At 44.2% G+C, this 24,011-nt stretch overlaps 1 pseudogene; it reads left to right on the forward strand.

The window, feature by feature from the left end:
• Nucleotides 1–23,095: 23,095 nt before the first annotated feature.
• Nucleotides 23,096–23,223, forward strand: LOC124529551 (uncharacterized; annotated as a pseudogene).
• The last annotated feature ends 788 nt before the right edge of the window (nt 23,224–24,011 follow it).

The raw sequence follows: 24,011 nt of genomic DNA on the forward strand, positions 1-24,011 counted from the left end.
GAGGTCAAATATTCAAATTCCAGCCCCAAATAGAGTCGCAATTCACAATTAAGGCGTGGACAAGCCAGATATATAAACTTATCAGGGTTTTATGCTTTCAGCAGTGTTAATGAGACCATCCACTTTTCTACGAGCTGTGTGGTGTTCACATCCCAGCGAAGCAAAAGCCGGACTACAGGGTTCAGGTTCAGGTTCGGTCCTTAAAAGTGAGGTACTGAATTTCACATGAATTTATTCGAACACTCACCAGTAACATCCATACTCCCACACTGGGAAAGGAACTCATCTGGGTAATTATCAAATCAGCACACAGTGAAAGATGCTTGAAAGGAATTTACAGGTAAGTTGGCAGACTCCAGGCATTCATAGGCACCAGGGAAAAACTATCCATTTTCAAAGGTAGATTATAGTCTTCTGCATGAGGCATATACTAGTCTCTCGCCTTCCTTCTAAGCTCTGTTTCTTCTGTCTTCTATGGGATTCCAGACAAGTAATTTGCCCCATGGATTCGTCCGTTCTTGCTACATAATTTCTGCTTTCTGCTATTACTTTTATCTAATGCTTCACCACCTTGAAGTCACATATACGTTGTTTTTTTATTCAGTTCTAAGATTCATGCAGTAAAGTGCACAAATCTTAACTGCACAGGTCCAGAACTTCTTACATATGTACACACTTCATGCGACTCTCACCCAGGTCCAGATACACTGCAGGAAATGTACACATGATTGTTCCTGTCCATACACACATGCATACACCCACCCACCCCTCCATCCTTGGAATCCCAGTAAAGCTGTGGTATCAGCAAACAGGAAAGAGATCGACCACAGTATGATCAACTGCCCAAACACCGCCTTTTAGTTGCTGGTGGAAAAAAATAAAGTATCATTTACAATTTGATGCAGAGATCTTGCTACTGCATTTGTAAGTCATGAGTCATTACCCCTTTTATTAAATCATGTTGCCCTGCCGCTAAATCTGAACCCGTTATTTTCTTAAAAAAAAAAAAAAGTTACAAGTCACAGACGGGAAGAAAATATTTGCAAATCACATAGCCAATAAAGAACTTGTATCCAAAATATATATTTAAAATTGTCAAAACTCAACAGTAGGAACAATAAGAAAATAATCCAGTTTTTAAAATGGACAAAAGGTCCTAGGGCACCCGAGTGGTTCAGTTGGTTAAGTGTCCTACTTTGGCTCAGGTCATGAGCTCACAGTTCATGGGTTCAAGCCCCACGTCTGGATCTGTGCTGACAGCTCAGAGCCTGGAGCCTGCTTCAGATTCTGTGTCTCCCTCTCTCTGTCTCTCTGCCCCTCCCCTGCTCATGCTCTGTCTCTGTCTCTCAAAAATAATAAAGATTAAAAATGATAAGATGCAGACTACAAAAAAAGCAATGCAACTTTATCATTAAGTGGATGACGTAACTTCGCTGCAGTGGGTGAGGGAAAGAAGCTAACCTAAAATAACTCTGGAATTCAGAACTCTGATACTATTAACTAATGATAGAAAAAATTATATAAAAAGTGTGCTGTTGGTAAATCTGTTGCTCTTAGGAGTATCAGTTGGCAATTCTGAAACTACTTTACATATATCCTAGAATATATATGTAACAGATACAAAAATATAGATTACGTATATAGAATCTGCTATCTCAGTATAAACTCGTATTTATTTTTAATATATATACAGATACAGAAATATAGACCTATATAGTCAGAGATACCAGCATGAACCCATATTTATTTTAATACAGAGAGAATTACAGATGCGTGTATACATGGGTCAGTATATATACAAATATTTCCCAGTTCTCTTCATTGAACCCACAAGCAGGTGCAACACTCTGGGAGCAATGAGCACACCCAGCACCCAGATCTTGGTTTCTAAATACCATTTCAACTAAAAGGCACCAAGGCTTTTTGGAGAAATGGCTAACTCCACAGCTAGCGTAGGGATAAACCAAAGATGAACGAGGCACATCCTACAGTTCCAGAATGCCAAAAGGACACAGGAGCCAAACCGAAAGAATTTTCAATCACCAAATTTGGAACACTTTGAACGTAATAATGATAGGACTGGGTCATAACCCAAAGAATAAAGTAAATGATTGTGAGTCCACACTGTGATAAATAAACGAAGAAACAAGTAAATAGAAGAAACAAGCCTTCCTGACAAGCGAACCGCAAGTATTAAATGTAAAGAGAATGAGGGACATAGAAAATCATCATTAGAATAGCAGTCATATTCTCAGGCTGGATAATTACCAAAAAGCAGTGGGCTTAACCACAGAGAAACACGCTGTCGGCAAGGTCACAAAGTACAAAGTACAAAATGTGCTCAACACTGTGGTTTTCAGACAGTACTACAAATCACTTGATACCCCTCCCTCCAGAAGGTAGAACCAAAGTCCCTCCCATAGAGCGTGGACTGGGCTTCATGACCTGCTTCTAACGAAGTATAGGCAAGTGAAAAATAATAACTGTATGATGGAGAACCCTGGCTGACAGCACTTTAAGCGACTTCTCATGGTTAACGTCACTAACCATACATCACGTCGAGATCATGAGCCTCTAATATAGCACAAAGAGAGGGACGCATCACCTTTATGATGTTCTGTCAAAACGGATAACTTCAATCTAATATGAGAAAACATCACGCAAATACAAGCAGAGGGACATACTACAAAACTCCAAATCACTACTCACCAAAAATGTCAAGGTCGTAAAATTAAGACATGAACACAGATTAGAAAATACTGGAGATAGGACAACTCAACACAATGTACAACCACGAAACAGACCTCGGGACAGAAAACATACATTGGTGGAAAAACTGAGGAAGCCCAAAGAAGTCTGTAGTTAACAGTATCAAACCAATTTTAGCTTCCTAGCACTGATCCCTAAAATATCTTCTCCTTCGCCACTCTGCACAGCCAGTTCCTAACAACCTTTCAAAACACAGGCCAAATGCCTGCTCTTCCAGGAAGTCTTCCTTGACTACACAGTCTCTGATTTGTTGGACACCACTCCTCTGTGCTTCTATGAAAACACAAGACACTCAATATTTTCCTGTATTTTCCTGGCCAGCATCTTACAGGGGTTTGAGGAAGACAGGAAAATTGGTGATTATGATCATGAGTTTTGGACACCTGCCTCATCTCAGTTCAACCCCCCCAGATCCACAACTTTCCATGTGATCTTGAGTAATCTTTCAGACCCTCAATTTTGCTCAGTGGTAACAGACTCAAAACAGTTACTCAATGATCTAATCAAGCAATGGACAATGATTAACTCCACTTGCATATAGCATGTGTTCAGTCATGGCGGTGAATGTTACTAATCATTTATCATCATTGTCAAGGGCTGAGTTTCTTTTTTTTTTTTTTTATAATTTTATTTATTTTTGAGACAGAGCATGAGCAGGGGAGGGGCAGAGAGAGAGGGAGACACAGAATCGGAAGCAGGCTCCGGGCTCTGAGCTGTCAGCACAGAGCCCGACGCAGGGCTCGAACTCACGGACCGCGAGATCATGACCAGAGCCGAAGTCGGACGCTCAACCGACTGAGCCACCCAGGCGCCCCAAGGGTTGAGTTTCTAATGATTGGTGTAGTGCCTGACAGGTGATAAGGACTCAGCCAATGTTTGCTGAACGAATGAATGACTAACATGAACACTGACAAACATGTATCCAGTTATCTACTTCACATGATTAGCAGCCTTTACCCTCAAGGGTTTTAGGGCTGGAATCGCTTCTCTGGCCGCACATTACAATCACCTGGGGAATTCTAACACTATCCTAATGCCCAAGTGCCACCCTCAGAAATTCTAATTGGTCTGAGGTACAGCAGGTTGAGCCACTAATCTACTCGGAAGAAAAGGAAATACACATGTAACAACCTCCCAGTAACAACAAGCCCAAGGAGCACCCAGTTCTTGGTTTCTAAGACAACGAAACGAAGGCTCCTTGAACACATAGCTGATTCTAGGGCTGGGGCAGGAAAAACCACCATGACGGCGTAGATCAAAGGGATGCAAGGGCCAAATGAAAGAGCTCCCGGGGGCACCTGGGTGGCTCAGTCAGTTAAGCATCTGACTCTTGATTGTTCGGCTCAGGTCATGAGCTCACATGTTCATGGGTTCAGGCTCCGCCTCAGGCTCTGCTCTGTTAGTGGGATTCTCTTGCTCTGCCCTCCCCTGCTCGTGCATGCACGTGTGCACACACTCTCTCCCTCTCTCAAAATACACGTTTTTCTATATCCCAATACATAGCATTTATTGTAAGTATTTGATATTTTACAGTGACTTTATTATATAGTTTATGGTCAAGTTAGCTAATATGCAAGAAAGTCAAGAAGCTCCTGGCTTCGGGAGTAGATTCCCAGGATTCATCGCTCATGTACAACACCCAGTGCTCATCCCAACAAGCGCCCTCCTCAATGCCCATCACCCATTTTCCCTGCCACCCCGCCTTTCCACCCCCATCAACCCTCGGTTTGTTCTCTGTATTTAAGAGTCTCTTATGGTCTCTCAAAATAAACTTTAAAAACTAAGAGCACCCAGTGACTCACACCGTATTGGATTATAAACTGAAGTATAAAATAAATACCCACAAATCCATACTGGTATCAATAAATGACTGAATCGGTGTTGAGAGAACAGATAAACCTCCGACACAGAACTTTACTTTATGTAGATCCTCTGACCTCAAGGAGGGAGAGCCTATTTTCCATTCTTCAAGTGAGGGCTGCACACAGGACTTTCTGCCAAAGAGTACGGTATGAAAAGAGAGAGAAAAAGAGTAGCTCTCCAGTAAAACAATCTGGAAAACACTACCTCAAGCCAGGTAATCAAGGTTAATATCGACAGTGATAGGTCTTGATAGTACGTAGCCTTGATGTCCTGTGATAACAGCCCTTCACGTCTGTGATCTTCCTCCTAAAGACACAGTAGCCCAATCTAATCAGAAAATTGAGGGACATTCTGCAAGATATCTGACTGGTACTCCTCAAACGGTCAAGGTCATCGCAAACAAGAAAGTGTGGAAAACCGTCACAGCGAAGGGGAGACTGATGTAATGACTTAAAGTAATATGGAGTCCTGGGACAGAAAAGGAACATTAAGGGAAAAACAAAGAAAACCTGAATAGAGTGAGGGCTTTAGTTAATAATAATGTGCAATATTGGTTCATTGTAACAGATGTACAGTCATAATGTAAGATGTTAACAACAGGGAAACTGGGTGTGGGTTATACAAGAGCTCTCTACGCTATCTTTGTAATAATTCTGTCAATCTAAAACTGTTCTGATAAAAAGTTTACTGAAAGGAAAAGAAAGCTGGCCAAGAGATAAATGGGCAGCATCATTACACTGTCATTGGTCAGAGGACAAAGAAATTGCTCAAGAGTCACGGAAAACTTCAGTAAGGAACAGGACTCAGATATAGGAAGTGGCAAGTGTGGGCAAAAAATCAGAATCTCCAGGACCCAAGAAAGGAACAAGGAGATCCATTAGAACCAATAAGACAAGAGCACAGAACATGCAGGGGAATAAAAAATAAAAACATAGTTTGCACAATTTGTGGAATAAAAAACACTGGAAGAAAAAGGTTCATTTTGACTGATTTTTCAGGCCACGGGTGCTCATTTCTTCACCAAACACTTCTCTAACGTGTTCATTAACACCCCCAAATTTTCCCTTTCCCTAAACATCTTTTCAAATTCTGTATGTGTATCAAAGGAGAGTGGGCAAAAAAAAAATCTCATGTATGAAATCAAAAGCCGTTTCAGATTTCATCATATGGAGCCCAAACTTAAGTCAATATCTTACTAACTTTGTTTTCATCTCTGAAGACATAACATAATGCTAAAATACATAAATTCAATCTTATAGTACACCTTGCTTCCTAAAACTGATCGCTCAGAAACATTATGGGTAATCAGTACGTCCTTGTTAGTTTTCTTTGGAAAACTCTGGCCCAGAAATCAGTAATATTTCTAACACAGGAGAGGGTCTTGGGATCTCTAAGCTGCTGTCAAAGTAGGATACTTCAATTTCAGCATGTGTCACCAAAGAATAAGCCAATGCTTACAAAATATCCACAGCCCAAAAAGGCACATTTCTTACTCTAATGAAATGTGTTCTGGAACGGTCAGTGGTGGAGACGAACCTCTTTTAACACAAGACACACGCCAAAAATGATTCCCCAGGTGAAGGAAATAGCCCCACCATGGTAATCCCACAGCCAATAATCCTGTTCTAGGGCTGCCGGCCACAAGATGTTCTCATCCACATCACACAGAAAACTACAAAAAAATGACACTCAAAATTATCTCCTCAATATACCCACAGACCACAGCAATTAAAGCAACGCTTTTCATTATAGACTTTGAGAGGTACACTCCTGCCTTCCCTGACACAAATGCTCTGTGGTCTTCTGAAGCTTTCTGAAATGGCACTTGGTAACATACACAATCCTAAGCACCTCGCTAATACCTCAGCAGATCCTTTTTATCGCGATTCCAACCACACTTTAAAAACTTTGTTCTTAGACACCCCTTTTATACCTAGGAATACTTATGGTATGCCACTACCAAATAATTTCCCAATTCCTTTTTCCACCCTCTCCAAATTTCTATTTCTGAGCCTGTCTCTAAGCATTATTTAGCATGAGCTGACAGTAATAGATTTTTTTTTCAACTTTTTTTTTTTTTTTTTTTTTTGGGGACAGAGAGAGACAGAGCATGAACGGGGGAGGGGCAGAGAGAGAGGGAGACACAGAATCGGAAACAGGCTCCAGGCTCCGAGCCATCAGCCCAGAGCCTGACGCGGGGCTCGAACTCACGGACCGTGAGATCGTGACCTGGCTGAAGTTGGACGCTTAACCGACTGCGCCACCCAGGCACCCCAAATTTTTTTTTAAGTTTATTAAATATTTTTGAGAGAAAGAAAGATCATGACCCAAGCTGGAGCTGGACGCTTAACCTAATAAGCCACCCAGGCACTCCCTAAGTTTATTTATTTAGAGAGACAGCAGGGGAGCGGCAGAGACAGAGGGAGAGAATCCCAAGCGAGGCTCAACCCCATGAACTGTGGGATCACGACCTGAGCCGAAATCAAGAGTTGGATGCTTAAGCAACTGAATCACCCAGGAGCCTCCTAATAGGGCAAAACATGGGGTGCCTGGGTGACTCAGTGAGTGAAGAGTCTGACTCTCCATGTCGACTCAGGTCATGATCTCACAGTTCGTGCGATCGAGACCCATGTCGGGTTCCACGCTGACAGTGCGGAGCCTGCTTGGGATTCTCTCGCTCTCCCTCTCTCCCTTCTCTCTGCATCTCCCCTGCCCATGTGCTTGCTCACTCGGTCGCTCTCTCTCTCTCTCTCTCTCAAAATAAATAAACTTAAAAAAAAAAAAAAGGAAAAAGGATTTAGGGAGGCAGTATTTTCAAAATATTGTGACACATTTCTTTGATTTAAAGTCAGAAAGTGATCAGTACCTTTATCCTCCTGCAAACACACAGACTGAAAACACTTTCACTCCAGTATCTTCATTCCAACCTTTAACATTGTTCCTCTATTATTATAGACATGGCTTGCTTTAATCATCCCAAAAAGCAATTTTTTTCAAACTAATGCTTGTAAAAATGAGTACTTGTTCCCCATTCTTTGCTCACCAGGGCGTCTTACGTTCCATTTCTTCTTTTGAATCCCAATTAAATTTAATCCAATTTAGGTTAGTGTGTGGTAAGCCTACTCTTTCTCTGTGAATCGAAGATGTCTGGCACTCACTCTCGAGTGACAATTTTAACGGAGTTTAGATATCTATGTGGAACTTGAAAGTATTATTCCACTAACTTCTGTCCTCACTTACTGCTAAGGAGAAGCCTACTGTCCAGAACTGTCCAGTCTTTGTAGTTAAATCTGGTTTTTCTACCAGATTCTCTTAGGAGATTTCTTTTCAATTCTGGAGTTCTACAGTTTCACAGAACTTTCTGTAGATTTGCTCGTGTATTTCCTGCCCATGTTGCAATGTGATTCTCCCAAAATTAGAATGTGCCCTTCATCCGTTCTGAAAACATTATCTGCTATTATCTTTTTGAGTATCCGCTCTTTCCCATTTTATCCTCGTCTTCTAGACTCTTATTAGACATTTTGGACCATCTCATTCTAGCTGAAAGTCTTTCAATCGCTGGAAGGTTTCCAATCTCTTTGCTGCTCTATGCTACATTTTGAGGAATTATTTTAGATCTCTCTTCACACTCACTAGATGTCTCTTCAGCTTTGACTAGTCTATTAATGGTCTACTGAGTTTGTAATGGGGGTAAGTGCATTGTACTTCTACAAGTTCTATTTGGTTCCTTTTCAAATATTTCTGTTCTCGCTTCATAGTGTACTATTATTTTTATTCTTAACGATTAGTTCTAACATATTATTTTATAATTCCTAGCATTTTAGTATCTTCAATTCTTAGAGTACAGACATTCCTCATTATTGTGTTTTCTGTCTCTTCAGAGTGGGTTCTTTCTTCATGTTTGCAATTTATGACCATGAACTCATCTTCAGAATACTTTTCTCTGCATCTCATGTTATTTCTCCTGTTTGTACCCGAGATTTCACCTAAGGCCAGCCTTTAATTTATTACCTTCCTACTATCCACAGCTGATGAAAAGAGAGAACCTGGTGGATGTGAATACTATCTACATTCATTACTCAGCTTCTAATTCTTTTTTGTCCCTTGAATGTTAAGTCTTGGTTGAGTAAGTCAAAAGGAATAAGCAAAAAAAAAAAAAAAAAAAACCAGAATATCATTGGGAAAGGCCAACTGTAATTCACCCACGAGGCCTCCTTGGGCCCCATCATCTTAGTGAATTCCCCACACACCAGAGTATGACTGTAGCTTAGAAGGTGAGAACATCAAATGTCACCAGTATACAGAAAGTGGAAGTGCCTCCCACTGAAAGAAGCATACAATCGAGCTCAGAGACCACAGGCTTTTAACAAATGATGAAAAATATGGCTTTCCAGCCCACCAGGGTATCTGCTGCAGCGGGACTGGCACAGCAGATAAACACGGGTGTGATAAATCACCATCAGTAGGGTATTTGCCAAACTTGGACACAAAAGAAGGGGGGTTAGCTGGATAAAAAGAAATTTTAATGCTATTAGGCTAAAGACCTGGTATATCCAACCTCCCCAACCCTTCCTGGCCAATGAAACATAAATGTTTAAAGTTCACTGCATGGATTACTAGTGCTAGGTTACATACTCAGATCTTACGGACCTTTCTGTCTCTACCAAGTGATTTTGCATGTCTCTGCTCGGATCCACCATAAGCTGTTTTACAGTTTAACTTTAAAAAAAAAAAAAAAACATTGATTTAATGTCAGCACAGAGCCTGATGTGGGGCTTGAACCCACACACTGTGAGATCATGACCTGAGTCGAAGTTGGACGCTCAACCGACTGAGCCACCCAGGCGCCCCTACAGTTTAACCGTCAAAGAGAAATGAATTCTCCTTGTTTCTAAGTCACTGAGAAAGATGATCGTCAATTTTTTGCGTAAATATTGCCAACCTTGTTAGCATTCCACTAATGATAAAATATGTACTGTTTTTGTAGTAACTATTTTGAAATAGTTTCAAGTCTACATACAAGTTCTTATAATTTCAAGAACTCTCTCATCCCTCTCATCCAGATATCCAGATTCTCCAATTATCACCAATTTACGATAGTTGCGTCTTTCTCGCTCTCCTTCTCTCCCTCCCTTCCCCCACTTTTTGCTCTCTCATTATATACAGGCTTTAGAGTAATATCTTGATGACTCTATGATATTCTTGTCATCTGAACTTCCTAAGTGTAAATATTATTTCCTTTATGTTTCAGTACTTCGGATGCCCGACGTCATGATAACAACCATTTTTCTTCTATTATACCGTTAAAGGTATAGAAGGTCGAGACGGATCTGCAATCGGGGGATATATTCTGGCATTTGCATTTAGAAATACATGTCTATAACTCGTTTATGTACACACTCAACATACATTAATGATTCAACAAATATTAATAACACCGTTCTGCTAGATAGAAATTTATAGCAGTCAATAAAACAAAAACGATCCCAGCACTTAGGGAACTTACACAGTATTTCCTAAGATTTACTTCTATCATCGAATTCATGGCTAATCAGATCATGGAGAGGAGCGATTTTCCTCTGTTGCCTTTCACACTGTCAATTTTGTCATCCTTAAAAACTTCAGTGTTTATTAAGTATAATCAGGAGAGCATTAAAATATTTAAAAGTTCCAGGGCAGCTGGGTGGCTCAGTCAGTTAAGAGTCTGACTTTGGCTCAGGTCATGATCTCACAGCTCATGGGTTCAAGCCCCATGTCAGACTCTGTGCTGACAGCTCAGACCCTGGAGCCTGCTTCAGATTCTGTGTCTTCCTCTCTCTCTGCCCCTCCCTCTGCTTGCACTCTCTCTCTCTCTCTCTCTCTCTCTCAAAAATAAATAAACATTAATTTTCTTAAATATTTAAAAGTTCTGGGGCACCTGGGTGACTCAGTTGGTTAAGCATCCAACTTCAGCTTAGGTCATGGTCTCATGGTTCATGGGATCAAGCCTCGCTTCGGGCTCTGTGCCAACAGCTCAGAGCCTGGAGCCTGCTTCGGATTCTGTGTGTGTGTCTCTCTCTCTCTCTCTCTACCCTCCCCTGCTCCCACTCAGCCTCTCTCTCTCTCTTTCTCTCTTTCAAAAGTAAATAAACACTAAAAAAAAATTTAATATTTACAAGTTCTGCCTATGACCAATCAATAGATCAAGTAACATACATCATTTCAAATGGCATATTAATGTAAAATACTATCTTGCCAGCTGAAACATCAATCGATCACTGGTATTATTTTCATGGTACAAGTAAAATAATACAAGCAAATCACAACAGACAGACAGATTTAAATCATATACCTCATTTTTGGGGGGAATCTTAATTTAGTCTGTATAGGAGCACTGAATTGTCCTCCCTTGCCCCTTCTCCCCTATTCCCCCCTCTCCTCCCCCCCACACAAACCACGGGTAACAAGTTAAAAAGTAAATCTACATTCCATGGTGGCTAATGCTAAGTGAGTTGGGAGAGTGACCTCTTTAAATAGAATAGCATGGGGGAAATTGCCAGCTCATTTTAAATCTGTTAAGGTCTAAAGAGGTAAGATTTCAGAAATCATTTGACAGGAAAGACTCATAGCTGAAAAGAGGGCATTTCAGGCCAAAAATATCTTGCCAGTAGACTTACAGGAAACACAATGGTTTTAGTAGAAAGAATGCATGTTCTCGGACCAGGCGGACCTGGGTCTCAATTTTGGCTTACTCATTATTAATAGTGCATTTTTGCCCTTGGGCGAGATTCTTTCCTTCTCTAAGGAAAACAAATGATTCTTTCCTTCTCTAAGGAAAACAAATGTGGAGGAGAAAACCTAACTTGAATTGGAAAATGGATTCGAAATGACGAACGAGCACATAGCGTGTGCTCTGTCACTGGCCACCGATGGAGAGTCTACGTGGGAACTACTTCTGGGGATGCAGCCTCTCTACGAAGCTCTCTCTTTCCACCATGTACCTGCAGCTTTGGGGGTGGGGGGGGGAGAGGAGGGGAGTGTGCTCATCCATCCAGACTTTGCCTTTGGCATCTGGAATCTCCAGTCTTCTTATTCTCGACCGGAGAGACCACGTGCTTCGGAGAAAGCTTAAGTGATGGGTTGAGAACGTGTTATGGCTAGAACAACTCCATTTTTACCCAAATAAAACACTCTCAACAGTGTTACTTCTCTTATCATGACATATTTTTAAAACATTTTCCCCTATAGCCATGACATTCCTTCTCTACCCAACCAGATTTTTTGTTCACTTAAAGAGAAACATTTTAATGAAAGTCTCTTGCTTGCCCTGAAGTCAACTATCCCAATTTCCTTTCCAACCAACCATTTATACCAATTTTTTTTAATTAATGCTTTTTACAGACTGCTATTATTTCAAATTAGAACTGTTCTGATAAGTGAACCAATTATAAAACCGGAGGTTAGAACAGCTGCTAAAACGTACACTCAGAACAAGATTAGCTGCTGCTAATGCAACAGACGTTCCAAGACTCCACAGCAAGTAGAGTGGGGCAAAGCTTCCAGCCACAGCCAAATCCAACAACCGTCACGGCACTAATGGCCCATCGCTAATGAGCAAGCTCGGCAAGTGGGGAGGCAAGGCTTCGGAAGACACAGAAACTACGCAGAACCGTACCATTCCATTACCTGATTTTTTTAAAGACGCCGACCGAGTCCAGGTGTGAGACGAACCAGCTACAGCAGCAGCGCTGTGTGAAGGCCGCCCCATGCCAGGCCCCCTCCCACCCACCGCTGGGTCCTCCGGGCCAGAAGACAGCAGCCCTGTCCTGGCGGCAACCCGGGCCGAGAAGCTCTGGCGGTCAAGGGCGGCACAGGGCCTTGACCCGAGCTCGCAGGTGTGTCTGGCCGCCAGGTCAGGATGGTGACGCATCCCCTAGCTTTGCGTTCAAACAGGGAGCCGAGATCCCTCTCCATAAGCAAGCTGAGGATTTTGAGGTGTTTCTGTTCAAGCGTGCCAGGTTGATGCGTCTGTTGCGCCATTTACGGTGCTAGAAAAACATCCTGCGGCGTTTCGGCCAAACTCTCCCACGGTCTGTGCACCTTCCCTAACACACCAGGGCCTGCGGAGTCGCCCCTGCCAGCGCCAGCTCCCTCGCCCTCGTGCCCCCCACGCCAGAGGCCGGCTGCTGACTCCTTCACCCAGGATGGCCTGCTCTCACCTCGCCCCTTTACTCCCTCCTCGCCCTTCACGGACACGGCCACGCTGTTCCAGGCAGCCTCGTGTGTCTCCTCTGCCCTTTCCTTCTCCATGCACGGTCTGCTCCAAATCTCTCACTGCAAAGCACAGCAGTTAAGTCACGAATCGGAAATCTGTAATTACCCTGGCTCAGTCACCCACTGCCGGGGCGAGCCGGTCACCTGCACGACCAGAGCACTGACCAAGCGGGCACGTCCTGGCACCAGGCACCGGTCCGTCACCCTGGGCCTTGCCGGAACAGCAGCGGGAAGACGCTGCCGGAAGACGGCCCACACGCGTCTCTACTCCGCCTGAGTGGGGACGGTGCCTTCTCTCATGCTCTCCAAACTCTGCTTCTGATCTCAGGAGGTCTGTGGACAGACAGACGGAAGAAGGGGACAACAAGGGCCAGACAGTGGGGCCCGGGGACTTCTCCTCCTCCCCGGGCTCTGGAGCGGGGTGTGAAGGCCCGTGGGTGCTGGACAGCCTGGCTGCTGCCCCTGGATGAACCTGGGACAAGGAGCTGACGGGGACAAGCATCACCTGGGGAAGGTGGCCGGGACAAAGGGGCAGAGGTGAAGACGCCGGCACCAGGCCCAGGCCGGGTCTGAAACTTGGAGCCTGCCTCTGCTCCCTCTCCCCCTTCCCTGCCCACACAGGCACAGCTTCACCAGGCTGCCTGGTAAACACCTCCACAGACGCACCCGCAGCCGCCTGCCCTTCCCCCGGCCACCGCCCCCCTCGCCCTGCACCTCCTGCGAGAACGGGCCGTGTGACCATCACCATCGAAGTGGCAGAGGCAGGCCTCTGGGGCAGTGGCTGCCAGCAGAAGGGAGCCCAGCCTGCAGGGGCGTCGACGGGCCACTCAGGGAACAACAGGGAGCAGACGCCCTGCACTCAGATCCTCTGACAGCCTTCCAGCTCCACGCAGCGGGCAGAGCCAAGGCCACCTCTGTCCACGCCGGCGCTGGCAGGACAGGAACAACAATTCTCTTAAAGCAAGCCAGCCAGCCAGCCAAACACACAGCGGTGCTGGAAACAGGGAAAGCAGCCAGCCCGCTTCCTCCAGAGGGGAGCACTACCCTCCGGGGAGTCCTGGGGAGGAGGCAAAGATGAGAGGCAGCAGTGGGCACCGCCCGGGACGGAGGGAACAGAGAACCCAATACAGAGGGGCTGAGCCCAACATGCTCCTCCCCAACCACCCCCCTCCCCTTTTCCTTCCCACAAGAAAATAGGGTGTGAGGGCTGGGAGCCACAGCAGAGGGTTGAACCCACTGATTAAAACCGAGAAAAGGGGCACTACGTCTGGAGGAAACCCCAGCGTGCGTGTGGGAGAGGAATCAAAGGCAGCTTGGAACCTCCACATAGGAAAAGGCAGCCCCCCTCCACCCAGGGGAAAGATGCACTTAGGGGCACCACCCGCCTCTCTCTGACAATTATGGAGGGAAGCAGGGTCTGCCTGCGACTTAGAGAGGCCGCTCTCTACACCTGCAGAGAAGATCAAAGCCAACCTTCTCGGCTTATCAGTGGAGTTCACTCATGGAAACCCAGCAGCAAGGGAGGATCACAAGTTATCTGAGGAAAACACAGAACATGAAAGAAAGGGCTATAATGAACAAACAGAACTGGCCCCAGAAGAAACATAATTCACAGGACAGGAGAAAACGTGTTAATAATTCTAGTATCTTAAGACAGATCTGAAATAGTAGTGTGTCCGTAAAGCAAGACCAGGCTGCTGTGAAAAAGAAGCAATCAGAAAGAGAGAGCTCGCAACAGGAGACAAAGAAATAAATCTTAAATGATCGCTTAAAAGAAACCTCAATGGACCTGAGAAATAACACGAACCATGCTAAGCACCAAGGCTGTGAACTGGAAGAAAATACTGAGAAACATCACGGAACCGAAAGTACAGAGGGGTGATATATCCAGAGGTCCAACGTCCATCCAAAAGGAGTCTCAGAAGCAGCTATAATGGGAAGGAGGGAGTAAATAAATAAGTAAGTAAGTAAGAGCATGAAGGGAGGAAGGGAGTCTCCCCCAGCTGACCAAACACACGAGCAGCAAGCCTTAAGGGCCAACCAGCCTGCAGGAGGTGAATGAGGGACACCCAGTTCCGTGAACATCACACCAGAGAGGGCTCTGCGACAGGCCCCTCAGAAACCAAAGATGAGGTGAGCCTGTGCCCAGACTCCATTGGCGGGATTTGGAATGAGAGCAAGAGGAAGAGACCAAGGGGTGTCAGAAGATCGTGGGTCAAGTCCCGGCTCGTGACTAGCTAGCTGACTGACCGGGAAGAGGTCGCTGGCCTTCAGACTCCCTGAACGTGGAGGGGGTGTTACGCACCTCCTTCCTCTACCCCCCTCGTCGTTCCTGCCCCCCGCACGGCAGACTCTCCACGGAGAGTCATCTTAAATTCCCCCAGATGACTTGTGTATCCAGTGCTGAAAACCACTGGACAAGATGGACTCTAAAAGCCCTCTGGCTCCGTGGAAGGCAGCAGAGGGCGTGGGGAAGAGTGGTCAGCAGAACCCGGGTGTAAATCCACTTGTGGCCTCTTCCCATCCGCGTGATTCTGAATAAGTCTCTCATCTTGCTGGAATCCGGCCTTGCTCACGTGTATGATGGAGTGCATAATGCCCTCCCCCATAACGTGATAAGGTGGAAACAAAATCTTGCAAGGAGGGGCACCTAGCTGGCTCAGATGCTACAGCACGTAACTCTTGATCTCAGGGTCGTGAGTTCAAGCCCCATGTCGGGCGTAGAGCCTACTTTAAAAAACTCGTGCAAGGAAAAGAACGTGGATACAGCAAGTGACACCTAGCAGGTGATCACAAAATGGAATTATAACAACTCTGTAATTCAGGTAACTAAGGGACAAGTGAGCTACAAGGGTCAGTGACATCCTTAAGTTCCCTGCTGTGAAAAGGTTAACCAATGGGATCCTGCCTGCATGTGCAAACCTGCTAAGGAGGCAGCAGGGAGGGGATGAGTTGGGGGGTCACAAGTGCCAAGTGGGCCATGGAGGGATGGACCCCCGAAACAGGATGGTGCAGGAGCCCACAGGAAAAGCTGTCCTCCCCCAGATGAACAAACCCTGTCGATAAAAAATGGGGGCGGGGGTGGGGGGGAGTAGAATAAAGCTGTAACACTGGCTTCCAGCCAATCTGCCAACGGATTCCAATACAAAACTGTTTCAACTGAGACTATTTGTTAATTTATTCGAAAGTTGGTGACAGCACACCATTTGTTTTCCTCTCCTGCCACAAATAATGTCCAAACTGACCTAATTAGAATTATCGTGACCCCAGCAATATGAATACCTCAGATGAAGAAGGAACGTATGGAAAACTTCATTTTTAAAAATTTTTTTTTTAGAAAGACAGAGAGCACGTGAGCAGCGAAGAACGGCGGAGGGAGAGAGAATCGTAAGCAGGCTCTATGCTCAGTGTGGAGCCTGACACAGAGCTGGATGCCACGGCCCTGGGATCATGACCTGAGCCGAAATCAAGAGTCAGAGAGAGGCTCAACCGACTGAGCCACCCAGGCGCCCCTATTCTTTTTCCAAAAAGTCTTTCTTCCTCCACTGATCAGAAACTCAGAACAATACAAAATTCCTCCCTGTTTTACTCATGTTCAGTATCGTTTTTTTCCACCACACCCTCTTTTCTTTGGAGCACCGATCAAGCCAAAAATAATTTGGCTAAATCCCATCCAATGGAAATAGCTTCGACACTTAAAAGAACAGATTTTGAACTCCTTTTGATCTCATCTTTCCAGAGTCTAAAATAAGCAGAGGTGGCCTCAATTCACCATAAACAAGTTTTATAAAGGTTCCCCAAAAACCTCTGGGGGAAAAAAAAAAAAGCAACTGAATGTTTGTCAATCATTTTCTGTTATTCAAGTGGCCCGAAACCATACAAAATCCCTACCTGAGTGATAATAGCATTTAATTGGTTTAGAGACCTTGTCTTTCACCTTTAATTTAGGATCCAAATTCTAGTTTTGCCCACGACGAAGTGAAAATGAGTTTGGCAGATACAGCCCAGTGCCCAGTTGGCATCTGAACAATAGACAATCTGGACCCTGAAATCTACATCTTAAAAGTAGGGGATCTGGCCGAGTTGAAAAGTCTGAACAGCAGCTGCCCGGACCCTATTGGGCATTGCAAGTACCGTGCTCTGTCCTCATAATGAATTCTGCTACAAAAAAGCGTGTGGTCTAATTCTTTGCTTTTTGCTCCATTTTCATGATATGGAATAAACAGATATTATTTTTATTTCTGAAAGCTCCATTTTGCATGCAAAAAAAAAAAAAAGAATTTATGTGATTACTGGAGGCAAAACAAAGCAACAAGAAAACCAGAAATCCGCTATTGCTTACTTTACATGTGTCACGCCTCATTAAATGTCTTCCTGTCTGACATTCTCCAAGTTGCTCCCAATGAGTCCATCTGGTCACTAAGCGATGCAATCAGTGACAAAGGCTCCCTAACAGCTCCATCAAAGGCCTGAGTGACACTGAGGAATTCTCAAAGGTAATGAGATTATTCTAATCTCTGATTGATGAAGTATTTTTCTAAGTAAGGAAACAGATATGAAGACTAATGGTGGGGGAGGGGATGAGAAAGTAATTACCAGACAAAGAAGAGAAGATTGTGCATCATCTTTGACACAGGAATACCTCAAGGTCATAATTATCATGGAAATTTCATACAATTTCTCAGAAAATGCCTCTAAAATTTTATACTGCGACACTCTGGGCGAGAAATTCAAAATTAATTGGTTTTGGTCGTAAGTCACTTCGTAATACTAAATTACAGTACAGATTATTGCCAAATTGCAGTTTGGAAAAATGGTTAAATTAAACGTGGACTAGAGTGAATTTAAACTGCATAAACCATCTTCTATCCTCAGGGGCTTCCCGGCTGTTTGTCTTCTGAATGGAACACATTTTTCCAGATTATTTTTGCTTCTGAGAATAAAACTCAGAGGAAGTAAGTAGTTTGCTATACACAGTTCCTGCTTTATTCTACACCTCACCTTTTGGAATAGAGACAAGATACATTAAACTAACAAACCTTAAGCTTCAGGGGTCCTTCAGGGCCCTGGGAAGGGCCCCAAAATGTGTCCACAACATGCACTCTATTAGAAGTTATGGAAAAGAAGTTTTTGTTTTCAAGAGAACCCCAAATTCAATGCGCTTGAAGTCCAATAAAATCTGGATTCCCCTGGCCCCACACTCCATTTCTCATATCCTTTACCTCATTATCCAACAGCTTCTGAAAATGTCAGGGGAGGCAAAGAAAGCAACAGAATTCTCAAGATGCCACCACGGCCATCAGGATTTTGTCTTCAAGACACGGCCCAGGCAAGACTTCAAGTAATTTCTTACTACTCAGGATGGGGGAAGAGCAGAAAAAAAGGGGGTGAGGGAGGCACCTGATTATTGCTGAAGAGGATAGAAACAATTCTGGCCATCAAAACTTTTTTGAAGGACTGACCAAAACAGTACTCTTAAGCTGAAAACTCAGTGTATGTTAATTTAATTCCCCAAGGTAAAAACCATGTACAGGGGGAAATAGCTCTCTTAAAAAACGGTATTTATTTTTAATTATGGTAAAATATATGTAAATACATTGCCATTTTAGCCATTATTAAGTGCCCAGTCCAGTGACATTAAGAACGTCCACACCACTGTGCAGCCATCAACACCTTCCGTCCCCAGAACAATTTCATCTCACAAAACTGAAACTCCATGCCTGCTAAACACAAACTCTCCATTCCTCCTCCTCCCAGATCCTAGCAATTACCATTCTACTGTCTCTATGAATTTGACTACTGTAACCACCTCATGTAAGCGGTGTAAGAGAGATCATACATTGTTCTGTGATGGGCTTATTTCATTTAGTGTAGGGTCTTCAAGGTTCCTCCATGTTGCAGCAAGTGTCAGAATTTCCTTTTTTTTAAATTTTTTTTAATGTTTATTTATTTTTGAGACAGACAGAGACAGAGCATGAATGGGGGAGGGGCAGAGAGAGAGGGAGACAGAATCGGAAGCAGGCTCCAGGCTCTGAGCCGTCAGCCCAGAGCCTGATGCGGGGCTCGAACTCACGAACCGTGAGATCGTGACCTGAGCTGAAGTCGGACGCTCAACTGACTGAGCCACCCAGGCGCCCCTAGAATTTCCTTTTTAAGGCTGAGTAATATTCCACTGTCTGTATATACCACATTTGGTATTATACAAATGTCCATTCATCTGTCTGTGGACAGTTGGGTTGCTTCCACATTTTGGCCGCTGTGATCAATGCTGTTTTGAATATGCTACAAACACTTGTTTGAATCTCTGCTTTCAATTCTTTGGGGTAAATACCCAGAAGTGGAATTATTGGATTAGATGGTTATTCTATTCTTCATTTTTTTGAGAAACCGCCATATTGTTTTCCATAGCAACTGCTTCATTTTATATTCCAACCAACAGTGCAGAAGGGTTCCAATTTCTCCACATCTTTGCCAACAATTTATGGGTTTTTGTTTTGGGGTGACTAGCCATCCGGATAAGGGTGAAGCAGTACTTCACTGTGGTTTGATGTGATTAGTGATACTGAGCATTTTCTTCCATGCTTATTGGCCATTTCTACATTTTCTAGTTTTTCGCCGAGGGGCACATCATTTCTTGCTCAGTGTCACGGATGCCCCATGACTGCCAGTCCATTCCAGCTTGCTGAATCCACTTACAGTAGATACACTGCAAGTTAGGGGCAAACATCCAGGAGTGGGCAAGCAGGAACTGACCTTGCTTATAAACAGTAACTGGGTTTGATTTTATTCTTCAAGAAGAGGTCTTTGTTTCTCTAATTGCAACAAGAGCTAACGAGCACTGGGATTTCATTGGGTTCCATGCGTGGTACTCCATGTTTTTTACATACATGGTCCCATTTAAGTCTCACCATAAGACTATGGACACAAATCAGTACACTGCTTAAGGATGAGAAAACCTGGGGTTTTATATTGCTAAAGTACTCTGCTGCAAATCACAGAGAGAGGGAGCTGAGGAAATGGAATTCAAACCAGCCCTGTAGAATTTAGGGAGCGACAGTTCCCGGCCACTACATGCTGCTATCCTAGTGCATCCGATACATGAACACAAAGCCCAGGAACAGGACTGCTAAGCAAACAGCAACACTTTAGGGTAAAAAGTAGAACCCAAAAGCCTTTTAGGACCATCTGTTATGGACTGAATGTTAGTACCCCACCCTCTTCGTATGGTGAGATCTTAACCCCTCATGTGATGATGCTAGGAGTTGATGTCTGGGCAGGTGAAGAGTTTATAAAGGTGGAACCCTCGTGGATGGGATTGGCACTCTTATAAAAGAGGCCCCACAGAGCCCCGTTTCCCTCCTGCCAGGGGAGAGCACAGCGAGAAGTCTGCTATAATCCAGGACAGGCTCTCCCGGAACCTGCTGGTGCTTTGATCTTGGAATTCTCAGCCTTCAGAACTATGAGACATGTTTGTGCCATGCTTAAACAAAGAGTTTAACAAAATTATAAATTATACAGTTTAACAATTGTGACAAAAAAATGTACAGTACTTTTGTTATAACAGCCTGAACAGACTAAGACACAAATTGGGACTGAGAAGCGGGGAGGCTGCTGTCACAGACACCTAACCATATGGAAGTGGTTTTGGAAGTGGGTAACAGGTAGAGGCTGGAAGAGTTTAAAGGTGCATGCAAGAAAGATCCCACACGACCATTAAGGATGATTCTGGTGAGGACTCAGAAAAGAACTATATAGAAAGTGGTGTGGTCCAAATGTTTGTGTCTCCCCAAAAATTCACACCATGAAGCCCTAATCTGCCAAGTGATGGTAGTAGTAAGTGGGACTTTTGCAAGGTGATTAGGTCACAAGAATGGAGCCCTCATGCATCAGATTAGGGCCCTTATAGAAGACAGCACAGAGAGCTTGCTAAGCCCTCCCACCAAGCGAAGATACAAGAACTCAGCCACATGGAAAAGGGCCCTCCCATGACTACTGCTGGCATCCTAATCTTGGTGTCCAGCCTCCAGAAGTATGAGAAATACATTTCTGTGGCTTATCAGCTACTTAGTCTATGGCATTTTGTTACAACCAATCTGAAAGGAACACGACAGAAAGCTTCCGTTTTCTTAGAGAATACTTAAGTAACCATGAACAGAGTGTAGAGATATGGATGGTCAGAGTCATTCTGATGAGGTCTCAGATGGAAACAAGGTTATTGAAAACCAGGGGAAAGGCAACCCTTGCTATGGAGAATCAAGCAATTTGGGTGCCTTGCATTGGTGTTCCCATGTTTTCTGGAAGGTTTTCTTGGACGTGATGAAATTGGAATATGCTGAATAACTTCTAACAAAATGTTGAAGATACAGGTTGGATCATCCTGATTGCTTCTAGTAAAATTTGAGGAGGGGAAAAAAAAGGACTTAAATGTGGGATTTTGAAGCAAAAAAAGAACCAGAGCTTGAAGAACTGGAAAATTCTCAGCCTATCCATATTGCAAAGAATGAGAACACTGAGAGGGTGACCAAGTGACCCACATTAAGGAGATTAACAGGATAGACCATTTCAATAGAATAGACCATTTCAATTTCTTCAAAAAAGAGATGACTTCACAGACAATTCTGAAATTATCAGAAACTCTAACAATTCAGAAATTATCAGGGCTTCCAGGCAGGTCCTCCCCTAGGGAACTCCAAGAGTGACAGCAGCCTGTGGCACTGGGCCACAGTCTATGCTGGGCCCAGATTCCCGACCTACAGAAGGTGTGGGAGAGTAACTGTTAAAGCTTTAAGCCTCCAAGTGCTGGGGTAATTTATTACCCAACAACATGCAACTAATATAGTTACCCTTTTAAAGATTATCTCAACACTGATGAAGATACAATGCTTCCACTTCTTCCAGTTTCTAAGTTTCCATTGTAGACTAAAATATTCTTTAATACGTGGAACTGAATTTATGTTGTTATGAATGTTGTAAAAAACTGAACTGAACGTAATAAAATTGGATTCAAATTTTAAAAAAACCAGAGGCAGAAAGAAGAGATTGGGATACACGCAGAGACACCAGGGCTGTGCCTATATGGAAGATGACTGTGGGAAGAGGCAGCAAGGAGGTGACCGTCCTCAAGTCAAGCAGAGAGGCCTCACGTGAAACCAAACCTTTTGGCATCTCGATCTTGGATTTCCAGCCTCCAGAACTGAGAGCAAGTAAACTTATGTCGTTAAAGCCAGCCACAACAACAAAATAGGATTCTATTAAAGGGCAAATTTGAAGACACAAAAGGAGATAATATCAATGAGATCATTATCAATGAGATGATATTATTGAGAAAATATCTGATAATCTACCAAGATGGAAGCAACGTGTTCAGGCATCCCGGCAAAGATCCCCACAACAGATCCCGCCCAGATCTCCTGAAGATGGCAACCAAGGTAGGATCTCAGGTCCACGGCCCCACACCCAGTTCACAGGGGGAAGAGGAATGGAGGTCATGGGAGTTGGAGTTGGAACTGGCCATCCACTCCCGGAGCCAGTACCCTCATGGCAGAGAGGAGTGTGCTGATGTCCTGTCCTGAGGCAGGGCTCTGGCCATGCAGATGGCGAGAGGCTGGTGGCCTTTCTCCCCCTTCCTATGGGGGTCAGGGTGCTATTTGGTGCAGGAGCACCATGGCGGTCAGCCCAAACCCCTGCCCTCCCCGCACCCCACCACACCTGGCCTGACTCTGTTTCCCCACTTTCGTCTTTTACCTCTACCATCCCTTTCTAAATCTTGTTTCTCAGAAAGCTTCCTAACTCTCAAATAATGCAAAACCTCCCCACTCCACAGTTCCCCCAACGTCTCAACCAGCATCACTCATCGAGAGAGACAGCACTGAAAACTAGAACAAGCAAAACACAAACAAGGGAATTCTGCCCAACTGCCCAAAGTCACAGAGAGACGAGGAGGTCTGGAAGTAGGAGAAGCCAGAGCAGACGTGAGGTTGATACACAGGTAGAAATTCCACCGGAAGTGTGACCGCTCACTCTGGTACAGGACATCACACCCAATTTACAAAGCCCTTCATACACATGACCTCCCGCATCTTCGCAACAATCCTCAATTTGTGGTTCCACAACCACTAAGTAGTAGAGCTGGGATGTCAACTCACGCCTTTGGTCTGAAAAAATTTAGCAGAGCACTTCTGAAAGATCTCTAATTTATACCAGAATGTCTATCGCTTCTCGGCCTTTTGGCTAAGATCAAGTGTAGTATACCAGAATGTCTATATAATCCATGTCTTCCTATTGAATGAATGGCAGTGGAAAGTCCCGGTATCTTTCATCATATTCAGGAAACTACTTAATAACAAAAGAATTGTAATTGAAGGAAGGTCAACTCCAAACTCTGACTACGGCTACCGTAAGCACTACCCCATCTGTCCAGGAGATGGATAAAAAAATCTCAGCAAACCATACCCTGCAGTATTCTGGAGCCCTCTCCAACAGGAAGTCACAATGTAGCCTAAATCCCTCCGCCTCAACTTAAGTCCATCTCCTTCTAACCTCTGCTCTATAGACCATATAACTTTTCACCCACTATTCATAACACGTGCTCCTCATTTTAAAAAGTCTAACTTAGGGGTGCCTGGGTGGCTTGGTCAGATGAGCGTCCGACTACAGCTCAGGTCATGATCTCGCAGCTCGTGAGTTTGAGCCCTGCGTCAGGCTCTGTGCTGACAGCTCAGAGCCTGGAGCTTGTTTCAGATTCTGTGTCTCCCTCTCTCTCTGTCCCAACCCACTCACATTCTGTCTCTCTCTCAAAAATAAATAAACATTAAAAAAAAATTTTTTTTTTAAGTCTAACTTTAATTTTTTTCGGGCCACCTGGGTGGCTCAGCCAGTTGAGCATCTGACTCGTGATTTCAGCTCAGGTCATGATCACAGGGTCGTGGGATCAAGCCCCTCATCGGGCTCTGCACTCAGCGTGGAGCCTGCTTGAGATTCTCTCTCTCTTCCTCTCTGCCCCTCCCTGCTCGAGCTCTCTCTCACTCTCTCTCTCTCAAAAAAAAAAAAAAAGGTTTTAGCTTCTTTTTTTCCATGTTTATATATTTTGAGAGAGAGACAGAGAGAGAGACAGCATGAGCAGAGGC

The sequence above is a fragment of the Lynx rufus genome, unplaced genomic scaffold, assembly GCF_022079265.1.
Source record: "Lynx rufus isolate CCGP_SWC_20201006 ecotype Redwood Valley unplaced genomic scaffold, mLynRuf1.p SCAF_6, whole genome shotgun sequence".
Taxonomy (NCBI): domain Eukaryota; kingdom Metazoa; phylum Chordata; class Mammalia; order Carnivora; family Felidae; genus Lynx; species Lynx rufus.